General features: G+C 36.7%; 1 long non-coding RNA gene across 2 annotated transcripts in view; it reads left to right on the forward strand.

Annotated features, from left to right (window-relative positions):
• The first annotated feature begins 9,436 nt into the window (after positions 1-9,436).
• LOC107076958 (uncharacterized) overlaps positions 9,437-24,442 on the forward strand; it is a 44,557-nt gene continuing 29,551 nt past the window's right edge. Inside the window, exons 1-2 of one of the 2 annotated variants that reach the window (XR_001478076.2) lie at positions 9,437-9,630; positions 18,204-18,499. This is a non-coding gene — a long non-coding RNA (uncharacterized lncRNA). The remainder of the gene's footprint in view (positions 9,631-18,203; positions 18,500-24,442) is intronic. The other variant, XR_001478075.2, reaches the window with a different exon arrangement.

Here is a 24,442-nt window from a genome sequence, read left to right on the forward strand (position 1 = left end):
GGGATCCCTGCCTATGCTATTATACACCATGACGTGTGTGACACTCTCCAATTGGTTTCCTGATGACCAGTGACATTTTGTGAATAGAATGTGACAAATGAATAGAACATTGCATGAGATAACATTTCATTTTTACACAAAACTATTCCACAATGATAAGGTATTTGTCTTAGAAAGCCATTTTATCCTAATTTCTATGACTATTTCCAATACTGTAAATATACATCTACAGTTTATTACCTTTACAATTATCATTAAATGAAGATTTAGTTTGCTTTACAATATTAAAATATCATATATATCTAAAAAGGGTGTTTTTACCTTTATAAAGTTTTCAGAATCTTTAATGAAATTAAATCAATACAGTTAAAACTGATGTTCTTTTTCTCTCAGCAACAATTTTTAACCTTCTTGGTGATCACACTCTGTCACACAAGGGCTGTACTCTGACACCCAGGAGTGAAATAACCACTGACAAGTACAAGTAGTGATTCACTTTTTATTGTATGAGACACTTTTTATGCCTACTGATCACCCTTATGTGCAACGGAATTATACAGTTATATCTCAAATGCACAGCGCAATCTGCTAAACCTGACTTATGTTAAAATTTCTTTCATGATTTCTTGTTGTATATGAACAACAGAATTCTAACAAGGTACAGATTATCAGAACCTTGGTGATAAAAAAATTGTAATGAAAGACTTCTGACAAATATTCATGCTTCCTTCTTTTTGGAATGCAATTCTGAAGATAAAATGCTTGCTCTTTCTCATGTTTAGATGCTTTTAACAGTTAAAACAGTAATAGATTTGAATGCCATATTTTCTTGTTCAAGGAGACAATACTGCATGCAGAGAAAGAGCTCCATTGCCCTTACCATGCAGTCTCAGCTAGGACAGAAGCATTTACCTGCACTGGAATGGCTTCTGAGAGCTGGCATTTTTATGTCTGATGGACGATTTAAGCATTCCTAGGAGGAAAATGAAGAAAGATGACAGTTTAATAACTACAAAGTGCCAGAAAGCTGTCTTGTACAATTTCAGAAAACACAGAGCCCATCATAGAGCATACTTAAAGGTGCAGAAAGCTTAATGTGAAAGTGTCTCCAGGAAGAAAAGCTCATTTGACAACTCTGGCCAGCCACGTGGTGAATCCTCACAGGCAGAGAATGGGGATCTACTGCTTCCTTTGTACAGTACCTCATGGGTGAGGGGAAGAGGCTGTTGTCTCTATGAGTGAGCACTGGCAGGAGTGGGACACCAGTGAGCTCTCGGAGGTAAGGTTAGTGAGAGTGAGGTAATACCAATCTCATACACTTTTAACCCTTCATTCAAGACATAACTATCTTGATGAAAAAGTAAATGTAAAAAGTCTCAAATTTTAACAGAAACCAGATTCAATGCCCAGAAGTTAAACAACATGATTCATTTAAAAAAAGTAACGAAACACAAGGGAGAATGAATTGCTGAGAAAGATAAATTAGATTAACGAATAGATTATCTAATAAACATGACAATATATTTAACACTAATGTCTGATTATATCTCTCCAGCTCAAGTAATTGAAATGTTCATTTTCCATTCATTTCCAGAAAATAAGATCTATGTGCTTTAGAAAGAACAAATCTGAAATCAGAAAACATTTGTTTTAGGTTTTCAGTCAAATTAAATACACGCAATTACATGTAATTGGACCTCCTGTCAGAAATTTGGAATCATCACTGTTCATTGGATGAATCAGTGTTAAATACACTTCAAAAAGACATCAGAGATAAATAAATATAATTCAATACATAGTATTTATTGAAGTAAACTAGTGAATATCAATGTTCAAATGAAGGGTGTGATTACCTTTGTTTGCAAGTAGGATGTGATGCAGTGGCCCTGTGTCCAGTCTCTCCCGATGATTCCAGACGGTCACTGATTCCTCAGTCTTTGGCCTGGCTGCCCACTGTGTCTCAGTACCTGCCCGTTGAGAAGGGCAGAGAGAGGCCGGGCCTGATACTGTAAACTGTACTGGGTTGCCAGGTAACCTGATACCTCTGGTAAATAAATCTTAGCATGCAAAGATGGGGGAGAAAAGTCATTTATTCACAGCTTTTTATAAATTGCCCAGGTGCTCCCAAGTAAACAATAGCAAGTTTGGATATCCTTTCTGTCACTCCCACATCCCTTTTAAACCTCTGGAAGTTCATGGACAAAACCACAGATATGCTTTGGCTGTAGGTTCCACTGATCACATTTGAGTTAATAATTTACCTCTTCCTCCAGTCCTTATCCCTAGCCTAGAGATTAATCTATCCAGTTATGTAAAATATGCTCCTATAATCTCAGCCTATATTTCTAGGTTTAAGATTTACTTTTTATTCTTAGTCTGTTTATCATCCATTAGTGCCGCTGATATGATGCTCAGCATGCAATATTAATTTTCAAGAACCATTTTTAGTTATGAGCTTGCACTTCTACATCTCTTCCTATAGCACTTTTCAAACGTCACAAGTAGAAATGCTCGTATTTTGTCAGGAGCCGACGGAAATTCACTCTACTACTACTATTGTTTACTTGTTTGGAGACAGAATGTTCGAAATTGAGAATCACCAGGGGGCGCTCTCGGATAGCTAAACAGTCGCCTCAGCAGCAGTTCCCAGTACATTTGCAATTTGCGTGTCTAATGCAAAAAATAGACTTATTTTTTATTAGCGTGAAGATGCCTTTTCGATATTCGACTAGTTAGACAATGTGAATAGGTTGTAAAAACGCGGACATTTTATTGACGCAAAGCTTTGCCGCAAATGCTCCGGGGCAGTAGTACAAATGTACCATTTTCACCAGCTTCAGAGCCCTCTGTATTGAGTAACGTTTATGTGATTATCCATATCCAGGAACTAACTGCGTCTCACCCAATTGTCAAGTATATATTTGATTTTTTATGTTTTCAAATATAAAAACATCTCATTATAAATCCTCAAAGGCACAGGAAATGTAATAACAACTACAATGCTGTTATAATTGTTGTTGTTTTATACGCTTGTTATATGTCATTCTTTGCCTTACACAATTAGACAGAAATAGAGTATAATTCATAATATATCTCATTTGTCTTCGCATCTAATTTATGAATTATAATAAAGTTCTTTTTTTTCTCCATTTCCCAAATTCCGGATTAGCAGATGAAGTCTGGTTGGTCATTTACCTTCGTATTTTTGTGATGCGTATGTACGTCTTTTGCCCAACAAAAGTTTTAACACATTCGTATATAAAATTAATATTGGAGGAATAAAACTGAAATGTGTTTGTCCATGCTACAGTTAGATGAACTCACTTGAACTAGTCTTTACTGTAATAAAATATTTTATTTCGTAATAAATATTCTAACTAGGTTTGTTATTTTATTTACACTAGAAACGAAGTCGGAAATTAATATAATAATGTTTTTTTTAGCAAACAATACAAGTGAATTAAACACGTTAATCATATTATTTGTTAGATTTAGCGACCTAACGTTTTAACTGGATGTTTGTAGGAAAAATATCTAAAATAATGAAGTCTATTTTTTCTCTAAATTTCACGACAATGGAAATTGAAATAAAAATGCAATGATAATTAACAAATAAACCTTGCCTGATGTGTATTGATGAATTTGTATTGGCTGTATGCAGTCGGGGATAGATTCAATTGCACACGTTACTTAAGCTTACATCAATGAATCATGATTTCTCACAGACAAAATACTCAGTTGATCCCAAGAAAATATATTTCAAATAACGAATGTCTTTGTATCTTGCTCCATTTTCAAAGTAAAAAACAAATCCACCTATCCAAGAGAACGACTACGTAGAACCTAATATTAGCGAAATATTAACGAATTAACCATTCTTTTATCCAAAAAAATGAAAGAGAAAAATGTGTTTCTAAACATAACAAATTCTAAAAGAAATAGGTTCAGCAACATGACAATTTTTCTTTCTGTAATAATAATAATAATAATAATAATAATAATAATAATAATAATAATACCGAAAAAAATTATATTGAAAGTAGTAGGGGATTTTACAACAATGCTTTGGAAAATAAGAATGACATTCTGCTTGGTATATTCTAAAATATTCGGTTTTTAGAATTCAAAGCCCTGTTACATTTAGAAATCTAAACCTTGAGAGCTATTTCTTAAATCTACAACAAGAAACGACTGAATAATAAATGGGGATTTCCAAAACCCAGCCACGGTAAGAGAAATCTTGAACAGGTTACTTAGTTTCTATGGCCTATATTACATTACATTTTTTCTTATTTACTAAAACGTGTTCAATGTGGGGACAACATTAAATTTATTACGAAAGGATGCGGTCATTGCTTAATTTAAAGTCTGGGATTTGGAAGATATTCACGGACAACAGATTTTTCTTGAGAGAAGTTATAAAATGGTAGTCATGTTTGAAAAAATCCATTGTTTCTTCGGTAATGGAATCTATGTGTCTATTAGCATCTAACCGATTAATATTCCCGTGGAACAATAAAAAAAACAACTTTTGATTCCTTTCACAGGAATATGAAATCTCAAATCCAGTTAGAAATAGGCAAAAAACGACATTAAATATTTTTTTTCCAGAGTTGGTACCTCGCTGAAGTATGAAATACAACTAACGGTGCAAGAAAATACGTGCCACAGCACCCTGGCACACGCCCAAACACGAACATACACACATCAGCGAAGGTTGGGCATCAAAATAACATCTGCAATCCTAATGGAGCTTGTGCCAGGCGGATTAACACTTTGACCCTTTGTTCTTTATTCACATTAAGCCTAGCCTATCTGAATAAAACTGTGCTGGATTATCTCTTGTGTAATCAAACTAAAAAGTGGGAGAGGTGGGGTGGGGTTGAAAAATCGTTCCAAATCTTCAAGTTATTAAAGAATTGCTAATAAATTGTTGACGGTTGCCGGATTGCAGCTTTAATGTAATAGTGTAAAAACGTTGAGCATATGCTTTAGAAATTGTAAGGATGCCAAAATTAGACTGGGTCGTGTATTTGCTATATCTGCAAAGGCACGCCCGTCAGTTTTTCAGACAAATAGCTACAGTAGACAGTCTGTAGTGAAGACCTTCTCATATCTCCCCAGTTTGTTCACATCACCTACATATGTGCAGATATTGTGCATAAATACACAACAGGCTTCGCACAAAAATGCAGAACTATAGGCCGGAAGGTTTTGATTTGCTCAGACGTGTCCAAATTCGGACATACCCAGAATCATCGTTCCCATTGCCAACATAAAGAAGACCGTCGGAAAAATGTGAAATAATCAAATTCCCTGGCTAATCCTGAATGTTATATAATGTAAAGAGCAGTGGATGTAGTGACGTGCACGTTTAGTCGGACCACAGGACACTGGGACAGACAGTCGGAATAAGACTGGGGAAACTAGTACTCGTATTGTTTCGTGGAAGCAATGATTGTTAAAACTTCGCCTCACATTACATAGTAAAGGAATCGCAGAACTGTGCGCGGTGGAACGAACGAGAAGAACAGAATTTTGAAATTGAAGCTGCTCCAGAAACTGACTTCTAACCATTTCTGGTAGGATGTCGTACGCTAACTCGCTGGAATAAACATGACATGAGCAGTTTCTTGAAGTTCTGTTCGTTTCTATCCCTGTCCTTGCAGCAGGTGCTGTCGTGTAGCAGAGGCTCAAAGATAACAAAACAAAAACATGAGAAAACCCATGACTGTTATAAAGGTGCAATCAATCAAATGAAAAATCTGACAATTTGTGTTACCGTTACTAATAATATACACACATTATTAACAAGAAACCTCCAGCTACAGAAAATACGTATATAGAATTATTGGGGGTACGTAATAGGTTCAAAGACCGTGACATGCAGAAAACAGGGACTAGAAGAAAAACGTTAAAGAAAGCTACGGTATAAGACTGAGACAAAAAGCAATTTTATTTTCGACGAAACTGAACTAAGTAGAATGTACTAAAATCGAACACGGATTTCTGTGGTATCACTAATAATACATTTTGAAGATAAAAACGATTGTGTACCTAACAAACGACAGCCTAATGACTTCTATCTGACGTTGTATGAGGTAAACTTATCTCTTCTGATATTATTTTCTTCATTGTATGCCTCTATAATAAAGTTAATGAAAAAACGCATGAGATTTACTAGAACTATTTACAAAATACGAGTCTGACTGTTAAGAGAATGATACTTGATATATCATTGATTACATCAACGAACAAACTATTTTGTGGCACGAAAACTAAAATCAAAGATCCTTTGTAGCACAGGCCTGCATGATAATACACCACAAGCTACAGCATAAGTATATCAGTTAAGACGTTTTAAAATTAAACCCCGTAATTTATATGTAATTGATCCAAATAAAATAATAGTCCATTTTGTATATACGAAAACATTTATAAAATTAAAAATCTTGAATGAGTGAATATGCTTCTACTTCAAACATATTTGAACGGAAATAATTATTTTTTAACACCTTTGCTTTTCTCTGGTTCTGTTCTCTCGCCTTGCATGGACCAATGTACATGGTTTTTACATTAGTTTTTGTCCAAAATGTGCTCCATGTCATTTTCCAAAAACGGGCAGTCCTCCGACTGTGAAGGACAGAGTGGTGCATCGATTAAAAGATATAAGAAATGTTTACAGACCGGAAAATCCAACGGTTAATGTTCTTATCTTTCTTTGCAATGGAATCTCATTGGACAAGAGAAATTAATTGTTGTTGTTCGTCGTGTCATCGCTAGGGGTCAGTATTGACTAAGACAGAGAGAAGCGCTGTTTCGTCTTAGGAGTGGAAATGATGATGATGATGATGATGATGATGATGATTACATCTTTAAAAACAATACATGATTTTAAAAACATAACGATTGCTAGCGTGTTTGCGTTGCTTATATAAAAATATACCACGAAACACTAAACTTCTAAACAACTAAACAAACAATATGTAAGAAAGAGTGTTTTTGTTACATTACATTACTACCAAGTAGACATACAAATAAAAATACAAAAAATTATATGAATACTTCAAATTGACGGATGATATATTTTCTAATATCAAATTATGAGTTCTATTCTAAAGATTTTTTTAATGTAATGCTGACATTTCGTTGCCAGCAACTACTGCTGCACGCTGTATTGTTGGGCATTTGATAGATAAACTTTGATTTGATTCTGCGGGCATCGCAATACATTCTAAATTGACTAATCAATATAACATATATTATGTATTTAGACAAATTTGTGTGCAAGAGAAATTAATAATTCGTGGTATATTTTCAGAAATTTTCCTAATTCGTTACGTTAGGTTTCTTACCTTCATCTAACAAAGTATAGATGTCTTATTTTTTCTAAAAATGATCGACTGAAAACATCTTTATACAGCCAAGTGCGTAATGTTTCAGTCTTGTAGGAAGAACTAGCCTGGATTGTATCTGCAATTAAAGATTTTACAAGTAGCGTTGACAATGCTCCTTCGGTTAGGACAACTGCCTGTGACCGCCTTAACAAGCTTGTAATAAATACGTCCAACAATAGGGACACAAGCACTTAATTTAACCTTAAGTAACCTCCACTAAATGGAAAGAGTGGACCCTCATTGAAACCCGAGTACTTAACAATACACATAACAAACCCCACGGGGCAGAGGTCAAGAAATGGTTCATTCTTTATCAGTCCTCGCGCTGCCCTGTGTCTCCCATTTAGTCTTGGTGTCCCTTGTGGCGCTCGGTGGTTTAGAATAACTCCACTTTCCAACAAACCCACCAAACCCAGCAACTACGCGCAATAACATATCACCACATGGAAAGTCGGTATCTTTCTATTATGCACTTGAAATAGTTTTGTATTTTTCAGTGGCATAATTTCCTTGTCCTGCATGGGTTATTAGCTTCCGATCGGTTTATCGTATTAATATGACATTGATTTGATCAAATAATCGAATGTTATAATAATGTGAGGTACGATTTTTTCGAACCTTAGATAATTCTGTCATAATATTGAAGAATTTTTAAAAATATGTATATATTATTTTTAAAAATATATTTTTAAAATGTATTTTATTATGAAGTGTTTCAATCAGTAGGTATGCCCTCACACCCTTAAAACAAACCGCTGATTAAGTGCTTTCATATTAATGGTATAATCTGTATGGCAACGTAAACTATGTAGGCCTACATGTGGTTTATTGAAAAATTAGTTATTGCTTTCCAAAAACATTTATATTTGTGTGGAAAATGCAAAAAAAACCGAGTGTGGAAAAGTGACCATTTAAAGAAATAGAAAACATTTCAATTAAGAGGATAACGTTATTGAAATCAGTATATTTAAAATGAAGACAAACAAAACGAAATATGGGTTAAGATGATTGAAAATCAAATTTCTATATATCGCTGCATGGTTTTCATGCTGTGGATTTTTGTGTATTTGTACAGAAATGTATTATAAACACAATTCTGATCGTATTCAAGAACTACGGAAAAATCATAAAGGTATAATATATTTAACTATCTAAAAATAATAAATATATTTTAAGTGGGAAACGTTGTAATTGTTATTGTCTTTTTAATTTGCATTTTCCATTATGAAACAGGAAAAATACATGCGTCTACTAATTAATAACAGCATATTATCGGAAATAACTGCACGTCTGAAAACAGCTACCTGACATGAAATATCTGGTTTACCACAGCTCAATGGCTGTTTTGAATAACTATAACAAATACAGAAATTCAAAAAATAAAATAAAAGCTAAGAATATTTCTCTAAGTCTTGCACTGCGTTATTCTATATACACACTCCACATGCACTCAAAATTTACAGGCTATTGATGTAAAAGTTTGGAATTACCTCCATTATAATTGAATATCTGCATGAACTAGCACAATAAATTAAACTTGAATAAATAAACAAAAGGTATCTGACTTAACTGCTGTAAGTGCCCAACAGCAATTAAATTACATTATGAAATTAGAGTAAAACAGCAATTGGTTTAAAAAGTTACTTCGTCACTGTTCTGCCTATGTACATACGTGTTAAAAAGCGCTGGTTCTCAAACCACGTATGTGAGATAAATAAATCCTTGGGAAACCATAATAAACTCGATAAAATCGAATAGACGTGAGAAACTTGCAGTTTCCAAAAGGTCTCGTATTGTGTTTAAACTGTCCTGATTATGAAATGATATTTGAGGCGAAAAATCCGAAATGGGGGGAATGTGACCTGCACGAGCCTTCGCTATTTTCTGGGGGAGGTTAAAAATGAAATGACTACCAGCGCGTTTTATAGGTGACGTATGGTACTACGTGGGCAGTTTTGCCCAAGTGCCACATCTTATAGGCTTTTTCCTCAGAAATTATATCTCCTTGTAATTCTCATCCCCCGTCCATCCATAAAGACAGCAGTTCTAGACTGGGGCGGCTTCTGCGAGCTCCAGATATCCGCTTATCCATTAGGAGTGAAGGTGGGGATCGGAGAGAGAGGAGCGAAGCGAGACAGACGGAGGGAGACGGATAGACTGGACAGACATAGCGTGCTTCTTTTGAACTCAGCAGCGTTCATGGAAGAGTTAGAGACCTTCTGATAACTAAAAGGTAAGCTGTCGCTGTGGAGTATTTTGAGCAATTACAAAGAACATATATTATTCTCCTTTAAAACTGCACCAATTGAGCATGCCTATTGTAATTAATTGACAAGATTATAATACGTTGTCACATTTTGTATTGGCAATGTAATCGTACCACTTCGTAGATTTGTAGGAGATTTGGCCGCATCTTATATTTTCATGTAGCCTTTACGATGTGTTAGCTCTATAATTGCATAAATTAAAATAAACGCTGTAAAGTTCAGCAGTGCTTTATTATTATTATTATTATTATTATTATTATTATTTTTCGTAGCCTACAGAACTTTATTTTTTCAATCGATTGGTGGATTAAGTGGTTTCCATTACAAAAGCTGGCGGGTGATCTTAACTTGTTTGTGGTGATGCAAGATTAATCGGTAGATTTTAAGACTGAAGAAGCTCCGCATGAGCGAAACATTTCTCAGGGTGTGTGTTTCAAAATATCTCAGGATGTATTTGGGGCCGTTGCAGCTGATGCGTGGAAGTTTTTTTTTTTTGCAGCGGGGCGCTACGACAAGCCCGCTCGCTTAGTACGGGACAATGGAACCCCATGGTGAACCGACCCAAGAATTTGGATGTAGTTAAATTGCAGGACACGTTCGCTGACTGTGTGACTGTATTGAGAAATAAAGACAGACAGTGAAAGAGAGGACTTTTTTTTTCTTTTCTTTAGGGGCTGGTGAGAAAATGTTCGGGCTGAAAGTTGGCTTGGCGTCTTTATTTCAGTGGCAATGGAGCAGATATAATTCAATAGGAAACGCGGGGATTTTTAATGAAAAGCGTCTCAGGCACACAGCAAACCCCGGCTCTTGTGAATTAATTATCAGAGAAAATAAACCCAAAGAGAATGCAATTGTTAAAAAGAAGGGGAAAAAAAAGGTAATGGAAAAACAACAACAAAAAGGAAAACGAGATTATATATGTGTGTGTGTATTATTCACGAGCACAAACATATACACCTTGTTAAATACAAAAGGATTCCTAAAGATTTTGATAGCCAGAATCTGATATCAGAAAACCCATAGTAGTTGCCGTTTCTCTTCCGCTATAGGTTGAGGAACAGTACACGACATGGTTGCTAAACTATATTATAGGTTTTAGATGTACAGTATTTGCAGCCTAATCGTCATTTATGTTACGTGTTTTCACAGGAATGTTAAAAGTAAAAAAAATGGTCTAAATGACAAAATCTATTATGTTTTCAATGTTCGTTTGTAAACGTTCGTTTGTGGGTATTTTTAAATACCAACACTCAAGAAAAGGAAGACATACGATCGCGCCAGAATGAATTAGCATTGCTACACGGCCTGGGTGTTAGCCGCGATGTGAAAGGGTTAAGGAGTTTGATAATGAACTTGGCTCGCCTGTCAGTCTGTCTGTCTGGGACTTGATCGATAGCGCAGACTCTCAGAAAAGTCCAGCCGGCGGGTTCTTCCCCGCTGGCCTCATTCAAGAAAGCCTGAGACACAACTGTGTGAACCACTGACTTTTCGGCCTCCACCTCGGCATCATTCCGGGTTTACATAAAATCCACCGAAGAATGGAGCCCCCAGCCTGAATTCGTACCGTTCTCAACCAGACTGCAGTGAAAGCTGGCTGTACAGTTGGCCAGTCTAGTGACCAGTTCAGTCCGTTGCATAGTGCAGGCGAATTCACACCCTCTTGTGCGCCTGAGCATTTCCCCCTATATCTAGATGTCTTAAACTCTTTTATTTGATGCTTTGTTATTCGGTGTCTGGGCTGTGCATTCATCTGCTTTGGCTTTTGTTATGTGTAAATTTATGACAATACAGTCAAAAAAATGTCAAAATATTGAAACAAAAAAGGGTGCTGGCTGATTTTTTTCCCACAGTTTCTAAGCATGTCAGCGTGTGTGATTATTGAAGTGTGCAAAAATCCCAAATATTTTACAGACTCCAGTGGGTACTGTGTATTTCGGCCTTTGAAGTTTTAAACCTGCAGGCCTTTATATATATTTTTTCATCAAGATTAATACGAATCATTGCTTGTGCCAAACCACAATTTGGGGGTAGATTTGATCATTGAGCTCGATCAGGATTGTTGAATACGTACGGAGGTAATGGCCGTGTATGTGCAGGCATACGGCTGGGTACATCGACTTCGAATAAACAATACCCTGTCTTTAGAAGGCAGATTCAAATAATTATAAAGTGTGGGTCGGAAATTCAGTATTTTCACTATACCCTTTTGATGAAAAATGTTTCTCTTGTGATAGAAGGTTCCATCACAAGGGAAAAAAATGAAATCCGGTATATTTATTTAATTTACTAATTATAAATTTTAATAACGTTTCACCGCGTATTAGATTGAGTGTTGACTTGTTAATTGAGATATCCACCGAGTGTTAATTAAGGCTTGGAAATGGGTAGGGTACTGGACTGTCATTTCTGTTGGTTTAGCTGGCATACATACCCCCCCCCCAGCCCCACGCACACACATTCCCACTAACCCTCCCCCCCCGAAGCCGCCCCCCCCACTCCAACTCCTTTTTCTTCTCATGCTTGGCTCCGATTGGCCGCGCAGGAGGCTGCTGCTGTAGTGACGTCACTGCAGGCGAGAGCTGTCAGAAGAGGAAGCTCTTTGAGAGAAACCAGAGGCTGGGAGGATAGCGAAAGAGACGGATGAACTGAGAGAGCAAGACTGAGGGAAGGGAAGACAGATCAATTGCTAGGTTACAAAAAAAGAATAAGGGAGAGAGGAGTAGCGAGAGAGAAGGGGAGCTTGATATGTTCATTTGCACAAAAAAAAAAATGAATAGCAAGCATAGATTTCACAAGCAGCGTCTTCCCCATCTTGGAAATAAAATAATGATGCTACACATGGAGCAATGAACACACATTACAAAGCTGAGGATTGACATCACCTTTAAAAAAAGATGCGTTGCGTTCGCCTTGCTCGTCTTCTGCCGCCGATGGTGTTCCTGCGGTTGGTTGGGTGCGAGTTCCTGGGTTGCCCTGAAAATCAATGTTTTTGACTACTGGAGCAGATTTCCTACGTTGTCACTTTACATCTGCTCATCTGGAACCTTTTCTAGCACCCTGCTTTGCTGACGCTTCGCTCTCGTTTAGGTCTCTTGGGAGAAAAAAAGACATGGAAGAATTAATTCCTTGTGTTCAAAAGTAAGGACTCTTCATTTAATGCTCTGTGTGGTTTGGTGTGTTGTATGTGCCTGTGTTCTGCTATACGCTGTGAGACCTTGGAAGCAGCTGCTCTCAAAAATAATAGATAAAATAGGTCACTGCATCTTAGTTGTGTTGAAAAGTTGACAATAGGCGTCAATGCCCTACAATTGGCCATGCAAAATGTGCTACGTCAAGACATAATTTCAGATTGCTTTTACTTATCTCTGGTTCGCAAAATCCTTGGGCTCCTGCTGTTGGCTTTTTGTAAAAAAAAAAAACCCATTGCTCTCGATCACAGCTCGGACCAGCTGACCCCAACGCGCCAGACAAGGCCACGGCCAATGGTAGCCTTTTCCATTCTGTATCCTCGCCGGTCCGCCGGGGTTTCAATTCCATGGTCAAGTCCAAGTACTGAAGATAATAGGGATGTAAATTACTTCCCAAAACACTTTTCATAGAAGAAGTGAAGGGAACATTGCCGCGACTGCACACATGCCTCTCCCGCGTAAGGTGCTTTTGTTCTTATGGTGGTTGTTAGGAATCAACTACAGAGGCGAATATATCTGCTTACAGTAAATTCCTAAGAAAGATAATGTTATTGATACTGACAATAACACGCACCACGAAATATATTACACGCATGTGTATGAACAGACTTTGCAGAAATGTGCTCGTGTGGGTGTGTGGTGGAAAGCTGTATTTTGAATATTTCCGAATCAGGAAAATGTAGCGCATTTTATTCCCTTTTTGAAAAAAAAAAACAAGTAAACAACCAATGTGTGTGTTTGAAATAAATGCTTTGCCATGTTTGTAAGATAAGAAAGTACTGATTTATGCCTTATGTATAAATTATGCAATGTCTCCACTGATATACATTTCTTCTATGTTTTTAAACATATTCACTTCTCTGTAAATGAGCATTTCCTAGGGTGCATACACTACCTATGTATGCTGGCATTGTTAACCTTGATAATGACTCTTGTTTTTATTCTTTTTTCCTATGTTGTTGCATATTTTTTTAATTTCACGCGCCTTTTAAAAGCTACAGTATCCGTGCATGCAATCTGTTTAATCCATATAATTTTATGATAATTTATTAAGATAAAAGAAAAAATGCTCTACGAATTTTCAGTAGAGGCCAGCGATGTGGTCACGGTGGACATTAGACATTATCTGTCTTTAAATGCAGTGGAAAAGAGGTCATCTTTAGGCGGAAATTGAGATAGAACTCGGGGTTTAAATATTACTGTCCTTTTACCTTTCTCTTTTATCCACATATTTCTATGACTGGACGTATGACCAAATTTCAGGCAATTATGTAGAGGCGATTTCCACACAAATACATTAAGAGTATTTCCCAATGCAGAAACATTTAAACACTAAAGCATACATCTAGAATTAGTAGTACTTTTATTAATGTTTCTTATTATTGTACTTACCAGCAATGCAACAGTATGCTTATACAATGTCACTACACCACTAGTGTATAGAAATTACACTGAGTGCTTCTCAAATGTGTGATTATTTATTAATTTACACGCACACATATAAATATTTATTAATGTTACCCCTCAATTAGAAGGAGTAATCGCTCAATCACTTTGCAAAAGATGTGTAACAAGCTTGCTCGTGTCTTATCGGCCTTCACCTTGCTCTTAGAGATATTTCTTTTTATGCTGAGATCACCATTCAGTCAATGCAAAATGCCCTGTATTGGTATTCATTTTTTAAAGTACTTATTTTTTACATAGATCTGTAATTTTTGACAGATACTTGCGTTTTAATCCTAGGCCGGTGCAATACTGATGCAATTGCATGGAATGCTTGCTTTTCTTATTTTCTCGCATTGCTTCAGTGTCTCTGTTAAGTGTTTTTAATTGTCAAGCGTGAACATATACCTACGTATACCAACGGGGCATGTTAAGAAAGAGGGTTTCATCCACTGAAAGACATTAAAGACGATTCACTCGTTATCAACGTGGGGTTACTCATTGGCTAAAAATAACTTCTAATTAAACAGAGTGACGTCAGACGCGCAGTACGTAGTGTGAAAGGGAAGCGTGGGTTCATCAGAAGGTGATTAAATTAAACATTTGCATAAAATCACCTGATAATTCCTGCTGGATTTAAAGGAACATGCCATCTTTTGTTGATGGGAATTTAGGATGGCCTTAATCCTATATTGCTTTCCCCTTTTCCATTTTATAGATACATTTGCAAAACAGAAAAACATTATATTATGATAATGTTGGACAATGGAATGAAATGGTAGTCCTGCTCATAATAGGATTGTAAAGAAAGGTTCATGTTGTGTAATTAAATCCACCTGCGGGAAAGACAATACCGAGACACTGTTCAGATCGGGTTTTTTAACACAAATGTCATGATAATGGATTTATATTTAGTCGCAGGATTTTAAAACTTTTTACAGCATGGCCGGATCCAATTTTAGTTGCATATATAATGGTACGATTTTAACTCCAATCCATATCACTATAGAATTATGGAGAACATTGTACAGTGAAAGTAAAAACGCCAGTCACCGACAGGCCGAGCTGTAAAAGATTAGGTCTAAAATATTTATATTCTAGTCATGCTTCACATAATGTTAACAAATACTGTTTACAAACTGAGCCTGAACTATGGGTGTCTTTGAAAATTTAAGTTCGTCGTTAGGATAATGTCACCCAAAAAGTGGGAGTGGTATAGGTCCAAAAGCTGTTGGTCTGTTTGTGAATGCCAAAGGCATCATGCATTCCCGGAAAGGAAAAACGCTGATTTTTTACACTGTTCTCCTCGATTAAATTAAAGTATTTTTGTCTTTCTCTTTCTTCACATTATGCAGTATATAAAGCTTTCATTCTTAATGTTTTTTATAAAACAACTAATCTAGTTTTAAGATAATATACACACATAATGACTATGTCAAGTTAACAAAACTTCACACTTCTCACCGATGTATAATGGGTTATGATGAGAAAAATAATCAGGATTATGAAGGAAAATGTATTTATAAATCAACACTGTAGATAACGATATTATGCGAGGAACTGTAGTATCTATGTAGTCGTTTTTTATTTGTTTTTTTTACAGTAAAATACATTCAGCAATTAAGTGTATTTGTGTTTCAATTCTGTCGATAATTACACAATTTTAATTGTAAAAATATGTAAATGTAGTTCAAAATATATTTTCTACCAGTTATTAAATATGTGAAATGTGCCCATACTTTCTGGAAAGTTTAAATAAAATAATAATAATAATACAGAAAAAGTAATAGAGGGTAGATCTAAAAAGCCTAAAGTCTGAGAAAAGTTATAAAATAAATGGATACATCAACCACAATACATCAATAACCACAATAATAAGAATAAGAATAATAAGCGAAGATTGTAATGTAAATGTAAGATACACTGATTGCGGATCTGTTTGCTAGTTCTTTCCAATGATAGAGTAGAAGCAAATTTTTCGCAGACAGGCAACATTTATACATTACAAAATATTTTTTTCATTTTTAATTACAGCTTACATGTTCACGTTTTAACTTCAGTGTAAAATAATGAGTGAAATAATACATGCATTTCTATTGCGATTTTATGCTCTAACTATTCATTCCTTTCTAGAATAGTATTTGTTTTAAATAAAAACAGATTATTTAAAAAAATACTGAATTATACAATAAAACTATTTTGAGTTTGTCAGGCTTAGTGTTTGATATGTATAGTAATACAATTTTCAAAAGATCATTAAAAATGAAATAACACTAATAATAGAACTACTATATTCAGAATGAACTTAATAAACATTTTCTTAAAGACTGTTGATCATTTATGTATTAGGTCTTTAAAACATAGCACATTTGTTTATTTTCATTTAATGATGTATTTCGTCTCCTCTTTTACAATTCCAGTAAACGCCTTTTTGTTTCAGAGTTACTATATCAAAACAGAATGATGTCCAGGAGAAATATGGTATTTTTCTTTGTATAGTCTTTTTAAACCATTAATCATATCAGTTATTCTGTCTTCATTATTTTGCCTTCGTTATATATTATGGAGACTTTCGGGTTTCTCTGAAGTGGCAAGGAGCTCTTGAGCAATACAAATGTACAGACTTCAGTGTTCATCACATCTACCAAAACAGGAGTTCATCAATTAGCGCTGGGTCAACATCGAGTGTTTGAAGGGAGGTAAAACTTAAAAAAACTCGGTTTTGTAGCAGGCCCTGCACATTCCACCTTGTTGTAGGGACAACATGTATGCTACACAACATCAAGCACAAAAGGGATAGGAAAACTGCTACGATACCTGTAGCCCGGCCTCCGGCATTGTACAGTACAGAGTCGCAGAAATGCGCTAATGCAGATATCTGCTCTGTACACCAAGGGCGCAGAAGTCTTTGATGGAAAACCTGGGGACTTTCACTGTCTGGCCAGTTTGCATGTCAGAACGTCATGACTGTTGTTTCTAACTCATCCACCCTATTCAGTCCTATTTTCCAGGTCAGAATGGCGCGGCTGTGTATTATTTTTTAATAAACTCCTCTAGCTTTCTTACCGTTGGAACACACCTCCTCCTCTCTCCATGTTTGATGCGAAAATTTAAATTACGCATATGCTAAAGCTTACTTTGAAAAAAAAAATAATTGCAATGGATTATTTTTGTATATTATATATGTTTTTTGGGACTGTTGATAAAAAGAGTAAAAGTGAACATCAACCATCTATATAACATAATTTTCATCATAACTATCATCTCTCAATTGAACATATCATACTTAATAATACTATTCTTTTTCATTTCTATGTATACCTGTCATCTATGTCCGTAATGATAGTTTACCTGCGTTACTCGCTTCAGAATTACGTTTAAAACGCAGTCCCTGACGTAACATATGTTGTATCAGACATAGTGCGTTGGTTCATTTCTTTTATTATTCGAAGAAATTGAGCATCTCGCTTTCTTGATAAATTTAAATTTGTGCTGCATTAAAATGGGATGGAAGCGAAAGAAAAGGCAGAAAGGGCGGGAAAGGAAAGCTGATTTGAATGCAGGACTAGTATTGGGCCTTAATGTGGTGATGTCACCAGGCGTGGGCTGATTTGCATGAGAATGGGGCTAGATATGGTGACTGAGACGGAGCCCTCTTTTTCCCAGCCTCTGACAGACCCTGGCATATGATCTGCATGCAAACGAGGACCCCCTGGTTATGCCTCGCTCTCTCTTGCTTGTCAAGACCGGCTCTTCTGTAGAAGAACGGCCCACCTTTCGAAGTTCTCCAACCCATGTAGAGCTACAGATGCGCACCAAGAGGAGCGCTCTGATGGCCGTCAAGAGACGTGTTGTAGCTCCTAGTTTAACACCTTCGTTTCTAATTTTATTTTTCTTTCTGGTGGCAGGTGGGAAGTTTCCTGCGGTCTAAAGTCAACCTCCAGCCTCTCCTGCGTTTGTCTTGAACGCCCGGACGGAGAGGGAGTCGGTTGCTATCTTTGGTTATCTAGCTGTATGAGTGTTATTCAGCCGTCATAAAGCTAGATAACCGAAAGTAGAAATGACTTCCAAACCTGCGCGCCACCCTAAGAAAATGTAAGCGATAGACGAAGAAAGTGACCAAGAATTCACGAAAACGAGAGCTGCTATAAACCCAGGCAGAATTTTCAACTGAGACACCGCTTCTGTTAACTCGTCTTCCAAGGTAAGTTGAAAAGATTTCCGTACAATTTACATTTCTCTATGTTATAGTTTATGTTATAACCCTTGCTACATAGCATCGCCCGAATTAAAATGTTTGTTACATTACTACACTACGCAAAATGTCTGACAATGTCAAATAAGAAAATAAAAATAACCATATTTAGTCATCGGTTATTCAAGATTAGTCTTGCCCATAAACCTCCTAGCAAACTTTACATAGCCCCTTTTGTGTAGGTATAAAAATGTCTCGCATAGACGAGAATTTTCCCCGTAAATCGTTTTTATGTTTGATTGCACCAGTGAAAAAGAGAGGCCCCCTTCTTGAAATAAACTTGTTTAAAAAGTTGCATTAAATTATTCTGGGAGCGAACCCCTCAGACACATTAGCATTCTGGAATTTTTGTTTTATATAGAGGCTCGTCTATAGCGCTGCCCCTTTAGGAGGTCAAGTTCTTGATAATTTGATCACTTTTCATGGGTTTTGGCAGTTTCTTTTGTGCAGGGCCGGGGATCATTGTGGAAAGTGAAGTGGAGCAGAAAGGAAAGGGTGATTTTGAATAGGGGGCGGGGGGTGGGATTCTTCTAGGGCAGACCCTTAACATTGCAACTCGCTCTGCATTGGAAATAACTTCTTTAGGAAAGAAGGTAGACATTTGTGGAGGGACTGAAATAACTTGGTTCGAATATTTCATTAGAGAACGAATAGAAAACCCGTTTTGATTCGATATTATCATACAAGAGCACACCCGGGGCAACGAAGATTTTTCTGGTCTCAACGTTCTGTGTTGTTTTAGAGCAATGTGTTGAAATATATTAAAAAGTAAGAAATATTAAGAAAAGATGCATACACGCAGTTCGTCAGCTTTTGAAAGGGGGAATTCAAGCCTCGGATAAGAGCTTAACCAGTCTTTGATGAAATGATTCCTAAGGTACAAGTCAGAAATTAAAAAAACCGATGCAGAGTTCAACCGTATTTCCGTTACTGTGTTGTCTAGTATTCATTATGTATAAGGAATTGCGAAATATGTTAAAACACATATTTCTACTCCGGTGTCTTAATTGTCCTTGTGATTTTCAAAACGAACAACTCCAGGTCCGGTTTGCTTAGACTTTCACAAGAAATTGCAAGAGCGTTCTGTGATCGTTGCATTCACGAATGGGGCGAGACTTGTATTTTAGGAATATGCGTCTTGCAATAACATCATTATTCGATCCAAAATGAACACTCAGAACAAGTGCATCGTGTTGAAGGGGCTATTTTATATGGTCTGAGCTTGGCTGGGGGTTGGGGAAACTTTGATAATGTCGCTGTCCGCCTTCTGAAACGTTAATGGACCTTAGAATTTTCATTGTCTACTTCGAACCAAAATCGGACAGTGTAGCAATGTTTAGGGGCAGTTTTTTTTTTGTCAGTGAAGTTGGGTGGGATTTGCTAGGGTGTTTTTCGGGTCTCGTAATCTCTCCAGACAGACCACATTGGGAGCTGTCCATTCAGCTCCCCTCAAAACATGGTGCTGAATATTAAACAGATAGCCTCCTGGGTCAAGTGCTAGCTCTTTCCTTTCCTTTCAGCCACCCTGTCTGTCCAGACTTTGTATTGAAATGGTTCCAAACCCTTTTAAAAACTTCAATTCACTACATTTCATTCAGATGTTTTCTGCTAGGGTCCGCATGTTTTGCATAAGAGAAAGTAGCTTTCCCTCGAGTTTTAAACTATGAGGAAGAGTGTTTCTCTCGATCATTAAAATTGTGGGAGGGGCATTCTCCTTTCGAAAATATATTGCTATCTTACAGACCTCTGTAAATTGTTTCTTAATGACAATAACGATGGATACATTGATAAAATCAGCTCTAATCCGCAGATGGGTTATGTAACTGTCCACATAAATGCCTGATAAACGTAGGCAAGGTCTCGGGACACGTGGCCCACCATTTGAAAAATCGTAAAAACATGAGCACACAGATTTAGAGCACAATTTGAAAAAGCGTTACTAATCCAAATTTACAGCAGTAATCCCATGATCTGGTGAGTCCCACACGCAGAACAAGAATTAAACACGTGGATTTTCCAGAAACTGAACTCGTTTGTGACGCATTTTCCCGGCCATCGCTGAAGACAGAGACAGTGTCCCAGACACATTATAAACAGGAGCTGCACAACTAAGGAAACTATACTTCCACCCCTACAATTCTCACAAACGTAGACGCTAGCCAGCATTTTCCCCTTTTTATATACTGCTTTCGTTATTAGAGAGTATTTGTTTAGAAATAAAATACTTTAGAGGAGGGGTAGAAGGTATTTTTAATTGGAATTAGAAAGACTTTACCTTTTTAAAACATTCAACAAGTCCTCTGGAATGGGATACTATATATACTTCCAGAATTGTGTAAATTTGCTTCAAAAACACTCCAGTCTTCTATAGTTCTTGTAGATCTTTAATTTATTCTACCTCCTGAGTAAGCCTTAGAATTGCTCCTATTAAGCATAGCTTAATGCATTGTATTCTGCTAGTAATAACTAGCCCAGAGGACTCGAGTACCTCAACCTGCCTTTTTCTTGCTTAGTCCTTCAGGCTCCCTGTAGCTGACACTCAGAAAGCAACTCCAATGGTTAAGCATGGAGGGCCCTAACCGGAGAAGCACATTCATTCAATCCAAAGCTACTTACAAGCAATAGAGCCTGCAGTAGCACTCAAAGGATGGCGTGTCCCTCAATGGCTGGAGCAGGGCCTGGGCTAATTGGTTTGATTCAATGGGGGGTGCTAGATTTGTGAAAAGTCCGAGCAAGGTTTTCCCACGATCAGGTTGAGCTCTCATACAAAGTGGCTGAAGATGGCCTGAGAGGTGGGCATGGAAAACGAGTGTCAGATGCTCTACGTTTCTTGGCAGGAAAATGCTTGAGCCCTTCTTTGCAAATGGCTGCCGTGTCAAGTCTTGCGCATGAACGATACCAGCCTCGACACCAGTCTGTCGATGCAGTGTCCTGCCTTAATAGGAGACCTCATTCACTGCCTAATGGTCAAAACACATGGTCACTCTTTCTTTATTATTTTGGTGTGATTATAATAATCCCCCCTGTCAATTTTGTTAATGGGGCTCATTTTCAAGACCCCCCAGTGGAGAATTGTGCAGATATAAAGGCTCATACCTGGTATTCGCAGGTTTTGCTTCTCTCAGCTTTACTTTAGGAGCTACACAGGCCGCTGACTAGGCACACTCAACTGTCCGGTGTCTGTTGTACAGTGCAAGCGTACTGCCCCACCTGCAATTATGGTGAATGAGGATCTTTCCAACTATATAGATGTAAAGGGAGAGCTCCTTCATTCCTACAAGGACAATGCTTAATTTCTGTGGAAATGTTATGAGAAAAAGGATTTCAGGTGTGTTCCAGAAATAACTGATTCACTGTGACTATTGATATTAATAATTAAAGCAGAAACGTAGCTTGAAATCTTATCTAAACACAGGTCAAATAATAAAAAGTGGATCATACGATAAAATGGGCTAACTCTAAATGATGCAACAATTTCAATATTTTTACAATTATTTCATATAATATTCCTGAGGTTGTGCCTTTTTGGTTCTTAACCAAAACTTATGAAATGCTCCAAATGTGTATTTGAAGCATTTCAATATGGTGGCAATGTAATACAAAAATATATTAAAAGCCATTTGAGTCTCATTGCTGTATATGTACATGCATATACAATTAATATAGCTGATGCTTCATCCAAGGCAACACACACATTCAAAAACAATTTCTGAAGCATCAAAAACACATATATAAAGCAAAGTATGTAATCGTTTTACAATACGTCAAACAATCCAAGAAATTAGAGCAATATAGAAGTGATACATATTGTACAGACAATCTTCTTCATGAGGTAAAAATATATACTGAATATTTTATGGTAGTTACTGAAGTCATAACAACATTCAACTGTGATATTAACATTATGAAAACATGCCTTTTTAAACTGTAAATGTCCTACTTTATTAAACAGGCTTTAAAATTATATGTAGAGAGAATTAAATGCTTGTTTCTTTGCTGTAAAACATTTGCATGGAACAGAAACAATACACATTTTTAACTTTATTTAAAGTTGTGTATTTGCATTATTTTTACATTTTGATTCAGAGTGTATACGGAGTTTGGTTAAAACAAAATGTTGGAAACCCTGCTGTCAGGGCTTTGACTTGATGTTTGTAATATTTCTTTTTTTCTGAATCCAGTTTAATAAAAAAAGGTAAATGATGCCAGTAGTGTCATTTATTTTTTCTTAGTCACTAATGAAGACCTGTCACATACACATACGAATTGGCAACTCTGACTGAAATTAAGTAATAATACGTAGTTAGACAGTAAACATTCAAAGAGGGGAAACCCAGTTACCCAGTTACATGTTAAATTTTGACATGCTGACAATGTTGAATTTAAATTTCTCCTGCATATTCTTCTCTACCTGAGAACAATCACATTATTTATTTAGACTGGGTTTCCAGAGCAACTTATGAATCATGCTAAATGATGAACCAAAGCTAACTTTACCTTTAGATACGAGTCACGATCATTTTTGAATCCTTTTGATTAGATTGTTTTCATGTTGGAAACAGTTATATTTATAATGAATCCTGGACCTGCATGACACTTGGTTTTAAACTCTGTATTTCAAATTAGAGTTGAGACAGTATAGATTATGAAAATGTGAAACAAAAAATGCATTGATAATGTAAAGTTTAACAGAATATTGGCTGTGACTCAATGCATCTTGTACATCAGTACATGGTCACATGGAAAATATTGGCTTCTAGTCATATTGTTCTGATAGCAGGTTGTCTCACACCTCATTTTCATTCGGCAAAAGGCCGTTTAGTTTTGTGTTTGGAAGGAACGAGAACAGACAAGATACTCTTGGGCTGTTCTTCACAGGAACGGAATCTGTGCACAATAGCTCTGTGGCTTAGGAGGAAAAATCTCCCAGCAACTGAATGAGTCTCATGACGCAAGTGGAGTTTATTCTTCATCTATGGAAAAATGTCTGCATTGGAGAACAGATGTAGGGATGAAACGTCTTGCTCCAAGATGCTGTACTACACCATACTAAAGCTTGGCTTCCATTTAGCAGACACAAGACAAAATCAATTACAACCAATATGGATGGAACATAGGGGAAAAAGAGAGAAGAAGGTTTAGGAAACCTGTTTCTTTTACTCCCACTTTGAATGTATGATGAAACTCTTTCAGTCTTTCTCTGATCACCATTTTATTAGTCCCTCTGTATTTATTTGTGATCCTGTCGATAAGTATTCTGACCTGCTCTCCCATCACTGTGAAGTGTACAGGCTCTAAGTGCTGAAGATGCTTTGCTCTTATAGTGACCCTGCCAATGAACTCTCCCGATTGTTGGGGCACCCTTGATATGATAGTTTTATTACTGGTTTTACGATCTTCCTCTAATTGGTGGGGTATGTCTGTTTAGCTGCTTGTATAGCAGTAAAGCTGAAAATACATTAGCATCTGAGGAGCACAGAGCCCGTTAACCCACCCCCTGAGTTGTGCTTTAATTCAGGGGCTGTGGCATCCAGGGGAGTGAAACAGACAGAATTGTAATGGCGTGAAATGGGGATAGGCACCGGCCAACATAGTTCTCAGAGGTAGATCTTCAGAGATTTCCTGTATACCTCAGAAACAGATCAGATGAACATCTGCTTCTCTGCCTTTGTGTTTTCATGAAACAATGTCTATAGGGATACCGTGGTCCGAATTTGTGTACAAAGTCTGAAAACTGCTTATTGTTTGGGACAACGGTGAAGGTGTCTTGACTTGATCATCAGATGAGAATTAGATAATGGACTTTAAAGAATGTGGCAATCTGTTTAATGTTAAAATGTTAATTTATTTGTAAATGGAAAAAAAAAAGCTTTAAAGACCTTTGTTAAAAAT

This window comes from Lepisosteus oculatus, chromosome 5 (genome assembly GCF_040954835.1).
Source record: "Lepisosteus oculatus isolate fLepOcu1 chromosome 5, fLepOcu1.hap2, whole genome shotgun sequence".
Lineage (NCBI taxonomy): Eukaryota > Metazoa > Chordata > Actinopteri > Semionotiformes > Lepisosteidae > Lepisosteus > Lepisosteus oculatus.